Source organism: Cryptotermes secundus, unplaced genomic scaffold, assembly GCF_002891405.2.
Source record: "Cryptotermes secundus unplaced genomic scaffold, Csec_1.0 scaffold512, whole genome shotgun sequence".
NCBI lineage: Eukaryota > Metazoa > Arthropoda > Insecta > Blattodea > Kalotermitidae > Cryptotermes > Cryptotermes secundus.
The window spans coordinates 1,072,611-1,081,395 of NW_019735563.1; positions in this window are offsets into that span (position 1 = coordinate 1,072,611).

Below are 8,785 nucleotides of genomic sequence, written 5' to 3' on the forward strand. Positions count from 1 at the left end.
AGAGTGGCGGGGTGATGACTCGCCTATTACGAGAGCGCTACGTTACCGCCACGTTCCGCTGGGGAGGTAGAGGTTCTCCGTTGCGCAGAATATCACAATATATATGTATGTGTGTGTGTGTGTGTGTGCGTGTGTGTAAGCTACATATACAGGATGTCCCAAGAAGGGACAATATTCTTGGAGGTCTCAGTATCGGTCACTCTAAGAAAAAAGTGTATATGTACATGTGTCCTATTCCGAAGGGTTTCCGAGATACGAGTACAGCTATTTCACTGTGCAGTTCCAAAACTGTTGATAAGAAAGAGATATTGCGTACTGTTTCTAATACCGGTATTTATTGTTCAAGTGACATAGTTGGTAGAGTTTTTCCCCCCCTTCCTTGGCACTACAGGCCCAGTGGGCATAGGCCTACCTCCATGAACTTCTCCGTTCACTTCGGTTTCTCTAGATGTTACACTTTCGGTAGGACCCCTTGGGCGGGTGATCAGCTCGTCGCAAAGCCTCTATCTGTACACAAACACAGAAAAACGCACACAAACATCCATGCCTTGAGTGGGATTCGAACCCACGATCCCGGCTTCCGAGAGAGCGAATACAGTGCATGCCTTAGACAGCTCGGCTACTGTGACCGGCGTTGGTAGAGTTTACCTAGTATAATACATTTCCGAAAATTCCACCGTCAACATCAATGCACTTTGCAACTCGTGTGAGGACACGGCGTGTTGCTCGTCTGTACAGTGTACAGTGAAATAGCTCTATCTCAGAAACCGTTCTGCACAGGACACGCATGTACATATACACTTTTCCCCCTTAGATTGACCGTTACTGTGTCCTCCCAGAATATTGACTTTTCCTTTTGAGAGAGCTTATATGCACTAACAGGCTAAGGTTTACACTTATCTCGTTATTATACGATTGTGACGTAGCAGGTAGTTACGAATAGATGCAGAAAGTTATATGAGTGCTTGAGTCAACAGGGCCAACAGTACCCACGTTTCCCCTAAAAATTGACTTCGGATAGCATCAGCGCTTTGTGCATACACTTTCTCTGTCGGTGTTGAATATAGACTCTTACGGCGCTAGCTATGAATAGTACTGTCTTCTGTCATCATTTACTTCAGTGGAAGTCCACCAATGTTTCGGAGGAACATACTGCCTCCATTCTCAGAGCCGAAGAATAAGGCAAGCAGATTTGACCTACAAAATACAGGTAATACTTTGGTCCGAAAAATCAATGATCCCCTACCGGATTGTACGGCGTTACTTTCTAAGGATTAGTAGTCATGTTTTATATTGTGTTTAGCATCTTATTGTAGCAGCTGTCGTTCAGAATCTTTCAAGTTACGGAAAACAAATTTTTGTCTTGGCGAACTTTGTTTTTATCAGTTCCGTGCTGAAGTTAAACTGACCGGTACCGATTAAAATATCTGGTTTTCGTCTGGGGACCGAGAAACTTGCCTTGTCAATAACGTTTCTGACTTATATGCTGAATGTAACAGATTCGAAATCCGACCGGACACGAAGTACCCTGATTTAGATTTTCGTACCTTCACTCAGACACTCCAGGCGAATATCAGGATAGTACACGAAATTAGGTCACTAACCACTTCCTACGACATCGTTTTCTACATAATATTAAGAAAGGTAATGTAAAGTAAGTTCTAAAATTATTTGAATTTGTCCTTGAAGACTACACAAAAACATTTCTTCGCTGTTCTGGTTAAATTTTCCTGAATATGAACATTCTTTGTCGGTTTGGTGAGTGGAAAAAATTAATTTTCTGTTTCTTCCCTGAATGTTCTTTAATTAGTGACACAGTATATATATGGTTCTAAAACAGAAACAGTATTATGGCGTGACTGTTCACCAATCGTGTTACCCTTTATCAGGAACAGAACCATGAACTTCTGAATACCGTAAACCCTGATTCGTCATTCATCAGTAATCTGTCAGACGACAGGTCCATAGTCTCTTCCCAAACATTTCCTCCACTTAATGCGATCTAGAGCTTTCTCCTTCAAATGAGACTATCCTCTTCTGTCTCCAAGGTCATCCAGCATCTTCTTATGTCTTCTTCCTCATCTTCTGGTCACTTCTGTCCGCCCCTTTATCTTTCCTTCAATTACTTCTTTCAGAAGGCAGTTACTGCGTAAGATATGACCAATCCAATAACCCTCCCATTTTCTAATTTCGTGTAGGATGTTCTTCTGCTCACTGACTCTAAATAGCACGTCTTCATTTCTCACATAATCGGTCCAAGTGATCTTCTCTATCATTCTCCAACACCACATTTCGAAGCTTTCCAGGTGTTTCTGATCTACTGCCCTAAGTGTCCAAGTTTCAGCCCCATACAAAGCCATGCTCCAAATGTAGCATTTCACTAGTTTCTTTCTCAAATTTAAGTCCAATTTGCTAGTAAAAAGATCTTTTTTCTTGTTAAATGCAGCTTTTGCCATGGCAATCCTAGATTTAATTTCACAAGTACACCTTCCATCAACTGTTAACAAGCTACCCAAATATTTAAAATATTTCACCTTCTCCAGTTGCTTTTGGTATATCTTTATTAAACCCATGATTATAACGAACTAAATCTGGCTGTGGACAGTTGTGAATTTTTGGAGATATTGAGATAAAAAAAGGTTTAATAATTAATAAATACTTCAGGTGAGAAAGCACCCCAATATTAAAACCTCTTGATATATTCACATTGTGTTTAATGTCCATTGCCTTTACTGTCTGTGTATCCTGTGATGGACTTCCTTGAATGCCCCTTCACTCGGTAACGGCCGACATATGGAGGACATATCTTAGAAGATACAAGTGTTCACTGTTATTACTAGTTACGGAGGCTACCGCCAGGCGGCAGTGAAGAGATTCCTGTGCTTCAGACATCGTTACACTCTACACAATTACCAAAAAAAAAATCTTCTGTGATGATGTGAGAGGACACTATGAAAAAATATTATCCGAGAGCGTGCGGCTGCAAATTAATACGAATGGAAGAGAAGAATGGACCGCCTCTGTGGTCTAGTGGTCAGAGTCCCTGGCTACAGATCCAGAGGTCCCGGGTTCGTTTCCCGGCGCTACCTGGTTTTCTGAGATGTAGTGGGTCTGGAACGGGGTCCACTCAGCCTCATGAGGATAATTGAGTAGCTGCTCCAAGGAAATAGCGGCTCCGGTCTAGAATACCGAAATTAACGGCCGTGGGGATTCGTTGTGCAGACCACGCGACACCCTCTATCCGCTAAATTTGGCATTATCTTCGCCGATATCTCGGTCAGTATAGTTCGCTTTCGGACTCAAGCCACGGATTTCGTTCGTTTGAAACAGAAGAAAATTGAATGTGCGTGGAGGGAAATGGAGGGTACGTTGCAAATAAATGAGATGCCTGCTTCTATTGATTTGATACATGAACTCCAAATATATTAAGCTTTAACTGACATAATTTGTCCAAACTCTCACTGAAATAAATATATATTTTTTTTACTTTATAGTAAACAAGTCAATGACCATTGTAGCGGCCTGTTTCTACTTGAGAGAAAAGAGGTGTCACGATTTTTTGACGAAACATGTTTCTGTAGATAGCCCTTCCAGAAAATATTTCCTCTAGGCAACCTAACTATTTAATACTCTTTATTCTTTCAGGTTAGAATTAATATACGTATAGATAGAGAACTTTTCAGTTTACTGAGGGTAGGTGGTTAGACAGTACACTGTCTTGGAAAATACATATTGAACAAATTATACCTAAATTAAATGCAGCTTGCTATGCGATGAGATCAATTAAGCCTTTTATGTCACAGGAAAAATTGAAGATGTTTTACCATGCCTACTTTCATTCTATTATGAACTATGGATTAATATTTTGGGGGAACTCTTCACATAGTGTAATAATTTTTAAAATACCAAAGAATATAATTAAAATCATTACAGGATGTAGAAGTAGAGATTGATGTAGAGTGTTGTGGCCTAAAGGCCGACTCCCGGTAATATGTTAACATAGTATTAACTTTTTGTATTTTAGGGGAAAATATTTGTTAGGATAGATTTGGTTTTGGGAAATATTTGTAAGAGGTACGAAAGCGGATGTAAGAAGGTTAAACAACTTAAAGGAATTTCTGCGTATGGATTTAGACGGACATTGGCTTGCCACGAGGGAATGCCCAGTCAGCAGAATGACGTTGAATGTATATCGAACTGCTAACTTTGCAGAAGCTACACTTGAGCAAGATGGGGGGACGTTTGGAGGTAAAAGTGTCAACCAAACGGTTTAGCAGTAGAAGGGGGTGTGTCCCCTTAGGATCCCAGCCAACGAGATCACCCACCTTGGGATAAGACGTCATTGGAGGCGGACTTACACCCTCCGGGAAAATAATGAGTAAGCATAAATAGGGGTATATAACCCAGAGACCAAATTAGGAAGGGAATTATTATAACATTAATTTTGGCCAATTGCGGCCGCAGGCTATGTCCGAATGGGCACCGACTCGACACCCGGCAACGCCATCCGTCTGCAGATTCAACCCAAGTAAGTGGAACTACTCTTATCGCCATGTGTAATAATTGTAATATTATTAAAGTGTAACTCCTCCAATGGGACTTGAGTTAGGAACGTTAGAACAAGTGTACAGGGCGTAAGAGTGGTCGGACAGTGATGCAGGGGTAGCCAAGTGTAATGTGTAACCCGACACCAGTCGGCTCTTTCATTGTGATCGTACCAAAATGTGTATAACTGTATATTTATTGTGTTTTTACTAATATAGGGTAGCATAGGGTGGGGATGTGGGTTTCTGTTGTGATTTCCTCCCTTACCACATTTCGCACCCTCGCCCTTCAGACAAGCCCGGTGAACAGTGAGCCCCTAGCCAATGAAACAACGATGAGGAAGTAATTCAGTCGTTTCCTTAGTCCACCCCCTGTGACTGCAGTACAAAGGGTGACAGTGGGGAGACCTCCACGCCCCCCTGTCACCACGGAATAACTGGTGGCAGAACAGTGGAGACAGCGGTGGGATTACCAATCCACCCCTGTCGTAAGGATAAGGGGATAACAGTGGTGGAAGCGGTGGGGATACCTTCACGCCCCACCTCACCACGACCTAACAGTGGTGGCAGAGGCGGGCTAACTCCAGGCCCCCCNTATATTATCGCGTCTCTTATTTGTTGTTCACAACAAAGATAAATTCAAATTAAATTCTGATGTCTATAACATGAATACTAGACAAAAATATAACTTCCACCTACCCTCATCAACTTTATCAGTATATCAAAAAGGAGTCTACTTTACTGGCATAAAAGTGTTCAACAATCTGCCACAAAGTATTAAAAACTTGGGCAATGATACTAAAAAGTTTAAATCAGAGTTAAAGAATTATCTACATGCTCATTCCTTCTACTCTTTAGATGAATACTTCAATGTAAATAGAGAATGATGTAAAATTAAGTTATATTAATTTTTAAGCTAAAATTGCCTGTACTTATGTATGTAACCTTTTGACTTGTTCTGTATCCAAAGGTACTAACCTGCTTAGGATTTATAGAATGTAAATAAATTCAATTCAATTCAATTAACATTAGTTTTAATATTCTGTAAAATATTAACTTCATTTATGTTTGTCATTCTTTGTTTATTAAGGGGGGCGAAATTTGTGTTTATTATTTACAGCAGTGTATCCGGTAAATGCATGAAGTATTTTCACAGTAGAGACGAAACCCGTTCCTTTGCAGGCAAAAACTGTTCCCTAATGTGAACACTCTCTCATTTTCTGTTGCTAGTTGAATGACTGTAGAATATGTCTATGCATATTAAAAGCATACATTTTGATAGTGCCTTATGAAGGTAACATTCTTATTGTGGGATATGGCATGAATTTACTTTGTTCTCATATGAACATCGTGGGAAATTGTACAGATATCCTGATTTATGCGCGGACAGATAGTAACTCAATGCGTCTAAATAGGGACAAGCATGCACGTGGGCATAATATGAATGAATGTGTGAGATTGTGTGTTAGTGGAGACGACGTGGTGTAACTATTGTAAGGTAACGTTATACTTCCTGGTGTGGCTCCTTGTTTCTGTCTTTCATGTTAAGAAGGAACATGAAGAAGGATACAGTTTGGCTCATTATCTGTGAACAAATAAGAACAGTTATGTACGATATGTAGACCCATGTAATTTTATCTTTCTGACATGTTACTTAGGCGTACTGTCTCTTCAGAGCTTCCGACTTAATTTTACTTGCATTTTACGTTTCCCATTATCATATCCCGTCCATTAAATCCTTGTACATAAACTGTGTAATTAATGCACATGTTGCATTACTTCTCGTATCTAGGAATGTTGATTCTCTCTGAGAATATCTGAACATGTATCATAAATAAAGTGTCTATACTCTGTGACTTGAAGCTTACGTATTACATTACATTTATTCATTTATCTTTGATGAGTCTGTTTTGAAATTGTTTATATAACGTTAGAGCAAAAAGTGCTATCTAAAATGGTTTAAGATATGCCTGTTAATTATGTTCTAAATTAATGTTTCTTTCTGTCAGTTTGTATTTCTGGTATTCATGTAGTTTATGCTGGGTACTTTCGGAAACGTAGTAACTGATTTTATGGTATACCTTAAATTAAGACCATATTCTACTTTGAAAATCCCTGAAATTTCGACTAGGGGATATTTATATTACAGTTCCGTCAAAATTGCAACCATTTTATTCCTTAGAATTTTCACTTTTTACAACATGATTTGACCCCAACCAGCCATTATCAGGCACTTCAATTCGCTAAAACTGTTAGCTATATTGAATATCGGTCATACCTTTCACGTGTAACTGCATTGTTCAATATTAATGTTGTGGTTACGTCCATCTAATATTAGCCCATCCACCTTAACCTGTAACTCACTACTAGTTATAAAGCTCCTCTCTCTGAAATTTTCTCCAATTTCCTACCACTTCATCCCTCTTCGGTACTAATATTGTCCTCAGCTCCCTGTCATCAAACACCGTCAGTCTATGTGAAAGAAATTCATGTCATAAACAAAAATAAACAGACTGCCTACATTGGTAAGTTATTCTGATTTCCACTTTTACGTCTGTTTCCAAAACTTCTCAGAAAACACTTGTAACGAATTGCATTCTTACATTCATCATGGTCGAGTTGGACACCGGAACAAATTTCCCGGCTGTGAGTGTGAACTCCTTGTTGGCTGTGGCGATGATGAAGGCCATACAGCGTTGAAATGGGACAGGGGTTCCCACCCAGTCGCACCCCCAGGCCGCATGTCTTACCGTTTCGGCCTATAAGAATTTGCACCTGGTTGTATATGTCGGAAGTACTGTGTAATATCGCCATTGCTCATTATATGTATTTTGATATGTAAGTAAAATCGGTAATTATTCTTACTTCTTGAGTCAGTTCATTTCCAGTCCAACAGAATAGGGATAGACAGCCCAACATCGAAAAGTAATAAAGAGCTGCATGTGACACATCTGCATGATTTCCCCAACTCTGAACAAGAAATATTTAATCTAAGTCGAAAAGTACATTGATTTGAATAAAGTGTATATTCTGACTGTGAGTGAGTAATCAATTTGTCTGGTATTATGACAAGAAAGGAATGGCAGTTTGTATGATTATATATATATATAATTGTTACTTTGTAAGCAGAATTTCTTTGTTTTTATAAGTAATTTAAACAAAAGCGAGACCTGTCTATATTTTTAAGTGTACACATTTTAAACAAAGAATTTATGCATTCAAAATTCTGAGGTTTTCAGCATATTTTCTGATACTGGCGATCAAAATTCTTATGTAAAAATGCGGAAATGTGAACACTGGCACAAAAGAGTTAATTGAAGTGAAAGGATACTATACTGTAACAGCAGAGAAGGCGACAGAACACAAAGCTGACAGCAAAAGAAGGAATATGGCGCCCATGATAAAGTTCCAGCAGTCTTCAAAAGCTTTCATGTACCTGCATATAGAAATTTAGAATTAAATGTAAAGGTATAAGTCACTTACAATCTTACATTTCTTAAATGTATCTCGTGATTACATACCGTTTAATCTCCTGGTGATGACATATGCAGTTGTTGAGTTGTTTCTGCATGTGACGGAACAGTTCCTCTGAGGCACGATCCTGTCCCTGTGCCTCCAGTAGGTCAGCCTGTATCCCACAGTGCCTCTCTGCTGTGACGTGTGTCTGTCTGATATCCAGGAAGGCCGCTCTGAGCTTCTCCAGCTGACTGCAGGCTACGCACACTAGCGTGGCGTACAGGAGTGGAAAGCCAACGAATAGAAATGTGGCGGCGAACGATCCTATAACCTTTGAGAAAGGAAAAGAATCATGAATTAGAAAAGGAATAAAATTTAATGAAAATCTTTATATTAGAGGACTCTCATAAATAATAGTGCGTTGCTAGTGTAGGAAGAATTAATCTGATACTTCTTTCAGTATATGTATATAATGAAAATTTCAACCCTTGCTCTCTCCTAACACCATAGTTCTATCGAACATGGGGAGGCGAATGATCTGAGTTTCTGCCCGCACTCCTGTGGATCGAAACGCAGTAGTGAATTTGCGACTTACCGGTAAGTTGATAAGTTGGTAAGAATTGAAACTGCAACACTAAGAAGAAGAGTTACAGTTGCTTAGGATTGTAATACCGTATAAGTTCAGTATTCATATCTAAAAATAAATGGTTTAGCTACAATCCAGATATTTTCGTAAGCACTTCTCATATGAATTTCTGTCGAAATATTACTGAAAAGGATTTAAA